General features: G+C 46.3%; 1 protein-coding gene across 4 annotated transcripts in view; it reads left to right on the top strand.

Moving 5' to 3' along the window:
* Nucleotides 1–12788, top strand: part of Clec16a (C-type lectin domain containing 16A) — a 195537-nt gene that overhangs the window by 140871 nt on the left and 41878 nt on the right. The gene's annotated exons all lie outside the window — the stretch shown is intronic.

A 12788-nucleotide genomic window follows, 5' to 3' on the forward strand; every position in this document is an offset into this window, starting at 1 on the left:
GGGTGGGTGGAGTGGGGCATGAATGGATCTCTTTTCTTGATTATAAAACATAGAAAACTGAATGGGCTCTCCCCCACTCTTAACACTTACACATTCAGGGCCCAACAAACTTGAATTGCAAGTATGAAATAATCTCAAAAGTGATTGTTGATGTCAGAACAACAAAAAGCCATGACAGCCTGCCCAAATCCAAGACCTTGTTCACCTGTGATTTAGTCTATGTTCATCCATGATTTTACTTATTTCATGTATAGCATAATTGTATATATTTTTAAATCCAACAAGATTTGATAAAATGTAAAGTTGAGCCAGATATGGTAACCCCTTTAATCATAACACTGAAGAGGCAGAAGCAGAAGGATCTCTGAGTTTGAGGCCAACCTGTTCTACAAAGTAAGTTCCAGGACAGCCAAGGCTACACAGAGAAATCCTGTCTCCAAAAAAAAAAAAAAAAACCAAGGAAGTTGCTCCAGAAGAAGTAACATGTGAACAATTTCTTGCATGTCCTTCCAGAAAAGTTTGTTTGCATGTCATGTGTATGTCTTTGTGTGTGTGTCACACGCAAAGTATATGCCATGTATGTGTATGTGATTCTCCATTTTGGATACTTAATTTGAAGTCAGCACTATATGTTAACACAAACAATTGACTCATTAACTATTGTCTGCTCTTCTGTTGTATGTCTGAAACAAAGCATTCTCCACAACCATTTTATGTTGATAGATATTCCACAACACCCTGCAAGGGGAAGGTTCTAAACCCTGTAGATATATATAACCCTCAGGTGAACAACAACAAAAAGTCACTCTGCACCCCTTCCCTTGTGACAGCTTTCTCTCCAAATGGCTGGCTTAGGCTGTGAGATGTGTGGCAACCTGTCTTCATCCTCAGCTGTGAGGCGTGAGATAGTTCTGCCTTCTAGATCCAGGTTCTTTTTGTTAAAAGTCCTCTGCTCTGCCTCCTTGGAAACAATGTTTGCTCAGTCGATACAAACCACCAAGACTGAGCGTAGGTCAACTGACACGCCCTGGCCTAGTAAGTGATTCCTTCTGTGGGGCATCACACTTCTTTCCATCCCAGAACTTATTGGTAAAGGAGAAAAGCCTGAGTGCTGTTTCTCTCTAATCTTTAGAACCAGGTGGGGTGTGGTAGGCTGAGCATACCCATCCTCAGCATCTGTACCATCCCTTTGTTAAGCACAGTACCAGGGGATAGCAGCCCTCTTCCTTGCCTCTCCAACCCTTCAGGGGCTATGATTATCAGGCATTGCAGTGGAGCCTGGAACTTTGCTGGTTGGTGCCACCAGGACATTACTGGTCCCAGGACCAAGCCATACCTGTGAGGTGTAGAATATGTCCCAGGGAGCTGCTGCAGAAAGCCATCCAATCCTTAAGTGGCTCTAAAAGAGTCATGAAGCTTGAGCAGGGATAAGACATTGTCATTATTGTCCCCCATGGCTTGACATCCTCTTCCTCCAAGCTCCACTGCATAACTTGATACCAGAGCAAGTGCTTACAAGGTGCTTAGAAAGCCTGTGCTTCAGGGTTAGAAGGGTGGGTGTTATATAGGAGGAAGGGTAGCAGCCCACCACTGTCTTCCCAGCACTTAGCACCCCAGCAGCTATTCAAGAGCTCTGCTTAATTTCTTCTCCACAGCACCTCAGTGCTTATTCTACCCCAAAAGATGCCCCCTGCAGACTTCCCAGGAGATCAATAGGGGCAACTTCCTCGGTGTGACCAGTTCCCACTAGCTGGGTATTCCCAGAAATCTACACCTCTCCCTTTGATCTCACCAGTCAGAGGGATGTATACACCTATGGGCTCCTTAACAAAGCACCCCTCCCCCAGCTTCCACTCCCTGGGGCAGCTGCAGCAGTCCCCTCATCAACCCTCTACCTCCCTTCAGCATGCCTCAGGGATGTGGACTTAAGAGCCTTCATGAGCTTGAGTTCTTGTAGATTAATGGCTGTTCATAACAGTAGAAACTGAAACTAAAAAAAAAAAAATGCTCTTCATAACTACTGATAATTTATCACATATAAAACACCAAAAACATAGCTATCTGTGAATGGTAACTCTGTTTGGACTTGACAGTTTAAATCTCAATACCCTGCACAGCATCAGTCAGGCCTGCCTGGGTTCTCCCTCACCAGTCCTTCTCAGAGGAGCCTTCCCATGACCTCTGGGAGCTCCTTGGTCACCTTAGAGAGAGCAATACTAAGAGGAAGGGTGGCTTACTGTTTGCAGGCTCCAGAGCACACCTGGGGAGCCACTGCTGTGCCATGGGGTCCTGCCCTGCCTCCTGGTCTTTACACTGGCTGCTTTATCTAGGTCTTCAGTACCTGCCTCTCAGGGACAGCCCAAGCTCAGCGTGTGGGCTGCTTCCTCCAAGATCACTGTGCTGGCCAGAGCCATACCCTTCCCCCACCACATTGCCCTGATCTAATTTCTCCATAGGATTCAGTTCCTTACCTGGCTGACATGTGTGTGTGCCTGGATTGTTTTCTTTTCTCTGTGGAAAATGTCACTGTTTGGAACTGTCTGGTCGCCACTTCAGTGCCCATCAGTGGCTTCATTTGATATTTGTCAAGTGAAATGTAAGGCTGCACTTGCTCCTATCAGCCTTGGAGCAGGTCCCCTCCAAAGTTGTCGTCTTTGTCTAAACACGAAGAAGACAGAGATATCCCATCTAGGACCTCAGGCATCTGGGGGGCTAGGCTTAGTCTGCCCAGGGAACATAAGAGGGCCAGGATCCAGACCTTGATCAGCACCACCATCTAACTTGTGTTGCTGGACTGACATGTGTCTCCCAATCAGGGGTAACTTGGTGATAGTTTAGGGTGGCTGGGTGTTACTGAACATGCCCCCCACCCCGCAACTGCCTTCCTCAGCTTTGCAGAGCCAGGCTCAGGAGCCTGTACTCTGCAGCATTCACAGCTACTTTCTGGAGCCTTAGGATGCCACCTTCCAAAATGATAACCCAGGCTGTTGACTACCGGGACTCTTACCAATTCAAAGAGTAGAAACCAGCTCTAGCCTGTGCATGGGCAATTCTCAGAATCCATTGGGACACACTTTCCTTTCTGTCTGTGTCCCAAGTGATGCACAGGCCAGTGTGTCTCTCCTTTAGACTCTGAATTTGATTGTATTTGTTGGAAATATGTCTCACACTTCCTTGGGAGAAACAGTAAGATGGACCAGTGTTTCTGTAAAGGCCAGGTGTAGATCCCAGAGCAGAAGCTCTTCCTGGCAGAACTTCCCTCTTATGACTGAATTATGTTCCTTTTGCAGATATACTACATTTTGCTAATTCATTGCCCCCTACTAAATACACTTTTTGGTTGTTGTAACTAGGGACCTTTGTGTGTAGATTTTAGTTTCAAAGCATATGCCTAGCTAGCAGTAACCAAATGTTTGTTTAATGTTTTGAGAACTGCCAAACCATTTTCTCAGTCTTTTCAACCTTTAGCTGAAATTGTTGTTTATTTTCCATTTGCACCATGGCCCTACATTGGAATGGAAGGGACTTAGAAGGAACCAGTTTCTCTAGACAGTGCTCAGGGACACAGTTCAGGCAGGAGAAGAGCCCGGGGAATGGGTGTGTGTTGCCTTACCATCAATCAAGCCTGCTATGGGCTGGCCTTTTTTTTTTTTTTTTTTTTTTTTTCCTGCTCAAGTCTGGCTTTGAACCAGTTAGTCATGGTTTGGGTACCAGCAGAGTCAGACTTGGTGCTGTTAGGACCATCCTCTGCTTTCCTCTCTTCCTGTCCCAGCTTCCTGACAACTTGAGGAGTTGTCTGACTTGGGACAGACATTTAAATCCCAGAGGAGTGGTTGCTGAGTTAGCTCAGTTGGTAAAGTGATGACTGCATAAGCAGTGAGAAGCCAAGACAACGCTCTGGGGTAGGACAGACAGATCTTTGAAGCTAACTGCCTGGTCACTCCACTTTATTTGATAAGATTGAAGCCAGTGAGAGATCCTGTCACAGGAAACAAGATAGATGGTGCCTGAGGAACAACACTCAAGATTGTTCAATGACCTCCACAGGCATATGCACAGGAACACACAAATAAATTCTGAGGCTCTGGGGAGGCCTGCTGTCCAGGTGTCATCAAGGCAAACAACCCAGCCTTATCAGGTGCCAGGCCCAGAACACTTAATAGTTCCCTGGAAGAGCCTGCCATTCCAGGGCACCCTTGGCAGCTGAGTAACCCAGGAGGAATGTAAGGGTGACGGGCTGGGAGTGCCTGTGCTGAGATCCAGAGGCAGCCCTGACTCCCTACCCTTGGGACAATATGTGAGATGCTAATGTCCTCTTGGTGGGGGTTCCCAGGAAGCAGTGTTTAGGGTTGTTGCCTTTCTTGTTTCTGATTATAAAAGAGCCAGCTATCTGCTTCCAGCTCCCTAAGGCAAAATACCCTTTCCAGAGTCAGACAGGAATGAGCCTGCAGCCCTGTTCAGACTGCACCAGTGAGCTCCAGAAATGTAATTCCTACCATGTTTTTTTATTGTTGCTTTTTAAAAAGCAAATTGATTGAGCTGCTGAGCACTTTATAAATTATTTTCCTCTGCTATTCCCAATAATTCTGTTTCCCTTTGCATGTATGGAAGTAACCTGCCCAAGGGTATAAGCCTGACTGAGCACCTCAAATGATGAGCCAAGTTTCTCTTAATCTCTGAGTGACTTACTTTTCAAAATCAAGGCCTAACTACAACCACCCTGATCCAAGACAAGCCCACATTGTCAGGTGTGTAGTACACGCATGTAATCCTAGCACAAAAGAAGTTTAGGCATGAGGACTGAAAGGTTGAGGCCAGCCTAAACTACACAGAAAGAACCTGCCTCAAACATTTAAAAGTAATTACAGAAATCCTGTCTATTTCTAGAAGTATGGGTTGTGTTGGGGAAAAATGAGTGTACTGGACATGTTGTACATGTAATTCTCTCCTCCAGACAGCTCTCAAAGCTGCATCCCGGCCTACTCCCTCTACTGACTGAGCCCTCACAGCTCACAGGAAGTAGACTGAGCCTGTCTCTAACCCTGCTTGCTGCAGTTTGCTGCATGGCTGCCTTTGGTGATGATGCACCGGCTCACATGGTTTTGCTGCCAGTCTCAATGTAACAGTTTTTAGAGAGCAGCCTCACAGGAGGGCCATGGTTAGACAGAGTGTACCCATCCCCATAGTCTGTACCCCACCATTACACAGACCCAAGTGTTTGTGACAAGATACTGTTGAGAAAAATGTTCCCTCCGGGCCACTTCCAGAGCAGGCTAGTGGCAGGCTCTTTGCACACTGGTGTTCTCAGCCTGCAATGAAAACAGGCGGAAAGGACCCAGAAATGACCTTGGCAAGCCAGCATCAGTTGAACTCTGACACTGGTCTCTAAGAGATCACCCTTCAAGAGTTCGGCTTAGGAGCTTGGGAGATGGTCAGTGGGTGGAGAGCACTTGCTCTACAAGCATGAGGACCTGAGTTCAAATCCCCAGCACCCACATAAAAAGCCAGGCGTGCCTGTGTATATTATAACCCAGAATTATGGGGCAGAGACAAGTGAATCCCACGAACTTCTTAGCCTAGTCAAAAAGATGAGTTTCTAGTTTAGTGTGAGACCCTGTCCAAACGTTATAAGACAGCGAGTGAGAGGCAATGGAATGAAGTGCCCTGCTCTTGCCTCCATATACAGGTATGTAGCATATAACACACACAGAAGTCAAGGGTGGGGGTGACTTCCACCAAGAAGTCAGCCAGGAGTCCCTGCTTGCCAGTCCCCTTTTCAAGATACTAGGGCAGCCATGAAGAGAAAGCTTCAGAGGCTTAGGAGTGGGAGACCTAGAAGGAGCTGCAGAGCCTGCCAGCAAGATTCTGCACAGGGGTCTCTTTGAGCAGACACAGGAGCATTTGTTCTTTATAGCCCTCTGCCTTGTTGAAGACACAGGGCTCAACCACCCAGCTGAGTTCTCAAGAATTGAATGTTGCTTCATTGCTCAAGGGCATAACCTACCTCAGACCTCACAGATGACTGTGTACCCTGGAGCTTTCTGCATTGGGCAGTGTTTGAGATGCAGCAACACTCCCTGAACCCATGCAAGTGATATGGGAAGAGACTGACACCTTATGGTCCTCGCATTTGATCTTGGCTCTCTGCCTGGAAGGAAATATTTGGGAACTGAGCCTCTCTGACAGGGTAGAGCAGACAGGCCTGTGCCAGCATTGCGACACAGCAATGGCCCAATGGCCCTGCTGCACCTGTGTGTACTGAATGGAGCCCTGGAACCTGGGCTGGGTCCAGATCCAGCCTCCTGTTCCACCTTACACTTGTTACATAGCCTTAGAGATATCAGTTGCTTAACACTGCTGAACTATGCTCTTAGCAATAGCTAGAGTAAGAAATTTTAATGTATGTATAAGTGTGTGTGCGCACCTCTTTTGTGATACATAGTGCTTCAGTCGGCAAAGTGCTTGATATACAAGCACAGGGACCCAAGTGTGATCCCCAAAACCCAACAGAAGGCTGCTTGGGTACAACTGTGGGATGTGACAGAGGGTTAAATTTTATACTGTGACCCAGAAAAGATCTGCTTGCAAGCTTGTGACTTGCAAAGACATCAGGGCCTGGGCCAGAGAGGAGCAGGGATTCAGCCTCACAACAGTTCTAAGAAGCCATCTTCATTCCAAGTCTGCCAATGGGAAATCTGAGTGGAGGAAGAGGGCCATTTTGCCCAAAGTCACCCTTGAACTGGGGCAATCTGCTTGCTACCCCATAAACCACTGGGTCTTCAGTTCTGAAGACATTGGGTGGCAGAACAGCAAGAAGCCAGTGTGCTTGCCACAGGCCCCTGAACTGCATAGTACTTCACTCCCTCCTTAATGATCCAAGAGTGGGACAGAGGATGTGGCTTATGTGGATAGAGGTGTACAGCTGAAGGAAAAGACAAACCTGAGTGTTCCACATGGGTAGATGTTCTAATTTGTTTTCAGATGCTGTGATAAACACCAGACAAAAAGCAACTTGGGGAGCAAAGGGTTTATTTCATCTTCCAGTCCATCATCAAGGAAAGCCAGATCAGGGTCCTAGGGCAGAAACCGAGGCAGAGATCATGGAGGAGGATACTTACTGCCTTGATCTCAATTACCTTTCTTATATCTGGGATGGTACCGACCACAGGGGTCCCTCCTGTATCAATTAGCAATCAAGAAGATGCCCACAATCTGATGGAAGCAATTCCTTAATTGAGGTTGCCTTGTCCCAGGTTTGTCAAGTTGACATCAAGATTAGGCCTCATGGGAGTGTAGGCATGTGCAAGTAGTGATAATGGTGTGGGGGCCAGAGGTCAGCTTTGGTTGTCATTGTTCAGAAACGGTTTACCTTGTTTTCTTGAGAAAGAACCTCTCACTAGGACCTAGCACTTACTGATTAGGCTAGGCCAGTGGCCAGTAAACTTCAAAGATTCTCCCCAACTCCAGGATCACTGGTATCTGCTGCCACACCCAGCTTTTCTTTGAATATTGGTTCTGGGGATCAAACTCAGGTTCTTTTACTGACTGAGCTATCTTATCCCTGAGAAAATAATTACTTCTTTATCTTTTGATGTCAATTGCAGACAAATACTATCTGTCCTTAGCAGATAATTAATAACAGAGACAAAGAAATAAAAGTGTGTTTGCAGAAGTATACTTTTCTGGCCCTTGCTTTTGCCTGTGAATAAGTGAAGGTTCCATATTTTGCCTCAGATATTCTTTGACTAGCTCAAGGAAGCCCAGGTTGCTTTCTGAAACAGGGTCTGAGAAACCACTTTTTCATTTCCCAAGAATTAGCCACTGTTCCTACTTTTGCGATCTGAGAGAATGAATTGCTGAGTAAGTAGTATTGCTGATTTTCAGACAGCTGAGAGGGAAGTTAGGTGATTCACAGGAACTCATTAAGAGTGAGAAAAAAAAAAAAACAGCAGACAGAGATGTGGCAATAAGTGTCAAAGGTCAAGGTGGGAGGGGGCAGGCAGAAGTCCTTTGACTTTGACTTATACATACCCCTTCTGTCTTGGCCTGCCAGAGGAGGTAGTCCTGTGGTGAATGCTCACACTGTCTTGGGTGAGGAAGGGAGCAGCCCCTGAGCCAGTGCTTACTGAGTGCTGGGCTGGGCCTATGCAGGTGGCACATAATGGGAGGGAATACTCTGCCCAGGTCTCTCAGTGAGCACAGGGTTGTACCAGCCAAGGAGTGAAGAAAGCAATCTAATACAGGATTTTACTGCTTGTATAAAGAAACAAAAAATGTCCTCTATTGTCACTCAGAAATCTATCTTAGAGGTTTTCCTTACATTAGTCTATAAGAGTGTCCTCATTCATTTTGACATTCACAGTCCATCATCCAGGCTGGCCCAGAAGTAGCTGGGCAAGATTTTGAGTCCAGTGAAGTCTGTGGTTAAAAGGCTACAGAGAAGCCACCACAGCACTAGCGTGAGCAAAACATCAGAAAGCCTCCATTTCTGCTTCTTTGAGTGCCCTTTGTGCAGTTAGCCAGTGAGTGCATTTGCTGAGCCCATAATCCAGTCCACCAATCCTTGCTTTTACTCCTCCTATTGTGGTCAAATCCAGAACCTAGTAATGCTAGGCACTGAGCCACAATCCCCCATTTTCAATTCTTTCATTTTTGAGGCAGAGTTTTTTGTTTTGTTTTGTTTAATTGTCTAGGCTGTCTCAAACATTCAATCCTCTTTCCTCAGCCTCCCAAGTATCTGGAATTACAGGTAGGCTTCACCATGCCTAGCGTCTCCCTGTTTCTTTTTTCTCTGTAGCCAACATCTTACTGGAATACATTTGTATTTGTGTTCATCTTGCTGCTTCCACTTGTTTAATGTGATTTTATTAAACAGTACACAGGAGTGTGTGTGTGGTGTGTTTATAACTTTTGTTTGTTTGGGTTTGTTTTGTTTTATGGAACTAGGGGTTGAACCCAACCCAAGACCATACACATTACAAACAAGTACTCCACTGAGTTATATTCCCAGCCCCTGTGATTGTTTTTGACACCTCAAATTCCCAAAGGATTGAAAGTCAATATTACCTGAGAATGACAAGCATAGCTGTTTCCCAGCATCTCTTCATACTTAAAAATCATCCTTTAGCCTGTGAACTAGGACTGACAGTGCTTTACAGTCTCTGGGAGCCCGCTGGGGGGGGGGGGCTGGGTCCTAAAAAGCCACGCTCAGGCTCCACTTGAAAGTGACAAAAGTACAAGCCAGGCATGATGGCACACACCTGTGATTCTAGCACTTGGGTTACTGGAGCAGGAGGGTCACACAGTTGAGGACAACCTGGACTACATAATGGAGTCCAAGCTGGCATGGACTACAGGACAAAACCTTGTTTTAAAACAAAACAACAACAACAAAATTGAAAGTGTGATTTGGGGAACAGATGCCCCAGTGGTGGCATGCTAGTGGGGCTGTGATTTGCAGGTGTCCTCAAAGACTCATGGGTGTGATATACATATAATATCCCAGAATAAAAATCACAAGCTGGGGATGTAGCTCAGCTGGTAGAGGGTCTGTCTAGTGTCCATAAAAACTCAAGTTTTATTCCCAGCATCACATAAACCAGGCATGATAGCATGTGACTGCAACCCTATCATTCAAGAAGGTAGACAGGAAAATTTAAGGTCATCCTCAGCTATATACTTCAAGGCCAGTCTGGTCTACATGAGACCTTTCCTTAAAAACAAATCTTATTTATGAATGCTACCTTTGTCCTATACAGTAGACTACCTATATAAAATAAGGAGAGCAGCCAGACATGGTGGCTCACTCCTTTACTCCCAGCACTCAGGCAGATCTGTGAGTTTAAGGCCACGTTGCTCTACAAAACAAGTTCCAAGACAGTGACTACACAGAGAAATAGTCTTGAAAAACCAAATAGTAGTAGTAGTAATAGTAGTAGTATGAGAGGAATACAAGAAAATGTAGTGTGAAGGTTAATATAATATTGTCAACATGACAGGATCTAGCATCATCACCCTGTAGGCATGCCTCTGAAGAAGTATCTATCTGGATTAGCTTAGCCTCTGAAGAAATATCTATCTAGATTAGGGTAGCCTCTGAAGGGATATCTAGATTGGGTAATTGAAGTGAGAATAGCCACCTTAACTGTGGGTGGCACCATGTACTGAATGAAAGAAGAAAGCCAACTGAGCATCAGTGTTCATCTTCCTCTCCTCCCTCACTGTGAATCCAGCTGCCTCACTCTTGCCATCATGATTCGCATGCCATGGTGGACTAGTGAAACTGAGCTGAAATATGCCCTTTCTTTAAGTTGCCCTTGTCAGGCTGTTTTAATCTGGCAGTTGGAAATACAGATAACATGCATAGTATCATTAGTCCCATATGTACCTCTGGGCAAGCAAGACTCAGAAAGCAACATCAGAGGCTCAGAGCAGGGCCTGCTTCTGGTCTTGTACTGGCTTCCTGGGAAACATTTTACCTCCTGCCCTTTGTTCTTCCCTTTCCTGCTAAGTGGGTTTCAGGGTTCTGCAGAGCTTCTGAGATAAAGTACCTTTTGTTGTGGCTTTCTCATCATGGTGACCTCAAAGGTAGCAGTTAGGTCTCAGATGCCAGGTTCCACATACACTCCAGTCTCTTGGATTGGCAGGTTCCTCATAAACCTTGGGGACAGCCAAGTGGCAGGTGTTCGTGGAATGAGCCTTCCCTAAATACCCCTGGACCCCATACCCAGCCAGAAGCCCAAGGGAATGCACAACAGGTCAGAATAGCTAGCTTGATGGACTGACTGCTTATGTCTCTGTCTCCATGACCTGCTTTCCCATCTCTGCCCTGTCCAGCAAAAGGACCTTTGAGCTGGCCAGCAGAAAGCACCCACCAGAAGTGCTGGACTCAACAACTTGAAGGCTGCCATTTGAGCACCTGTTTTTAATGAGTGCATCTTAACTCTCCCTAGAGTTAAGTCCCAAACTTAAGTTCACACCTGCCATTAGCTGTCCCATGACGTTCTATAGAGCCCTGAGCCTTTGCATCCTCTTGTGGAGTAGAAATGCAGCTGCGCTGGTGCTCTACAGAACCACTGACCTGGGGTCATTATGAGGAGGTAGCTGGCTCAGGTGAAAAAGCACACCCAGCCATATTCCCTGCTTCCTCCAGGCAGCACCTCAGGTGCTCACAGGGTCTGGTCAGGGCTCTCTGACTCTGCTGGCAATGCTATAGCACCAGGAAAGCAGACTGAATATTGACTTTTCACATAGCTCATGTGCACCAAGGCCTCCAGAAGCCTGTAAGTACTTCAGGCTGAGACAGCCCCACAGGAAGGACAGCATAGTAATGGTGATTGGCATGCCTGAGCTACTGGACATGGAGGACCCATATGCTAGACACAGGGAGAATGGGAGAGGGCAGCTTCTGGACACTTCAAACAGGAGCAAGTAGATCTGATTCTCAGCTGTCTAAGCTCCCAGCTCCTGCTGGGTATGTAGGGGATGGAGGTGGCATATGAGACGACTGGGGTCTCCCAGAAGCTGGGCAGAGTTAGGTAAGCTGTTTGACATATCTGCCCCTGGGAACACTGCTGGCCCTGATCCCCAGGCAGAACCTCCATGTTGACAAAGTGCTTTCCATTAGTGAGCAGTGAGTCCCAAAGGTGGTGGAGTGCCAGTCAGTCACACTACTAAGAAGTGGTCACACTTTGCTCACAATTCTGATCCCTGCCAGCTGTTCTAAGATAGAAACTTCTCAAGAGCTTGGCCCCACTAGCTAGAGAGTAGCTTGAAGCCTACTGCATTGCCAGCAGCAAGCTGAGTATCTCATCACCCCTTAACAGTGATCTGGTAATAGTTGCTATTGCTCTCCTCTTTGAGCAAGGAAAGAGACCAAGACCAGAGAGAGGTGGAGCGCCTCACCAAAAGCCACATAACAGTATGTGGTATTGCTGGATATCTGCCTGGTCCATCTGTTCTGCAGCCTTTGGAGTCCAGGGAGACCCCTCAGGAACAGACCAGAGGAAGCTCAGACCATGCCTGGAGAGGCTCTGATTTGATCCTACCTACTAGGCCCTCACACCTGACTCCTGAGCCAGGCATGTTTGCCTAGTAGATGTGACATGTGAATAGCTTTCTTTCCTACTTTTTCTTCAGCCAGGTGGCTCACATCCAGAGCTCTCTAAGATGATATTACTGAAAAGGCCCCAGCCTGCAGTGAAAATCCAGAAAGTTCAAGAACTGAACAGTGTAGTCAAGTCTTTCAGGGGTGGGAATTTAGCTCATTGCCTTTAAATATATAAAGGGGCTTCTGTGAATAAAGTGGATTTCCACTCATTCCTTCTTCAGCAAGCATTCACTGAGAACCTGCAGGTGCCAGGTGCTGGGCTTGGCTTCGTGGCCCTGCCACAGGAAGTTTGCCATAATCATCATACAAATTCTCATATCCTCTAAGGAGGATGTCCTGTCTAGTGAGAACCATAAGGCTGCCTGAGCAAGGGGGAGGGGGGAGGTGCAGATTCAACAGAACAGGCAGATGGAGAACAGCATGTACAGCCTGCTGTTGGTCTTTTTTACTCTTTTGGCTCCCAAATACATCACACAGTGGCTTATTCTTTTTTATTAATGCCCAGCCTTAGCTTGATTTGTTCTAGCCAGGTTTTCTTAAATTATCCCATTTATCTTTTGCCTCTGGGATGTTACCTTCCTCTATTTCTGAATATCTTTTCTTTCCTTCTTATTCCATGTCTGACTGTGTGGCTGGCCTCTTGCATCTTCCTCTACTCCTTTTCTTATTCCTTGATCCT

Source organism: Phodopus roborovskii, unplaced genomic scaffold (genome assembly GCF_943737965.1).
Source record: "Phodopus roborovskii unplaced genomic scaffold, PHOROB, whole genome shotgun sequence".
Taxonomy (NCBI): domain Eukaryota; kingdom Metazoa; phylum Chordata; class Mammalia; order Rodentia; family Cricetidae; genus Phodopus; species Phodopus roborovskii.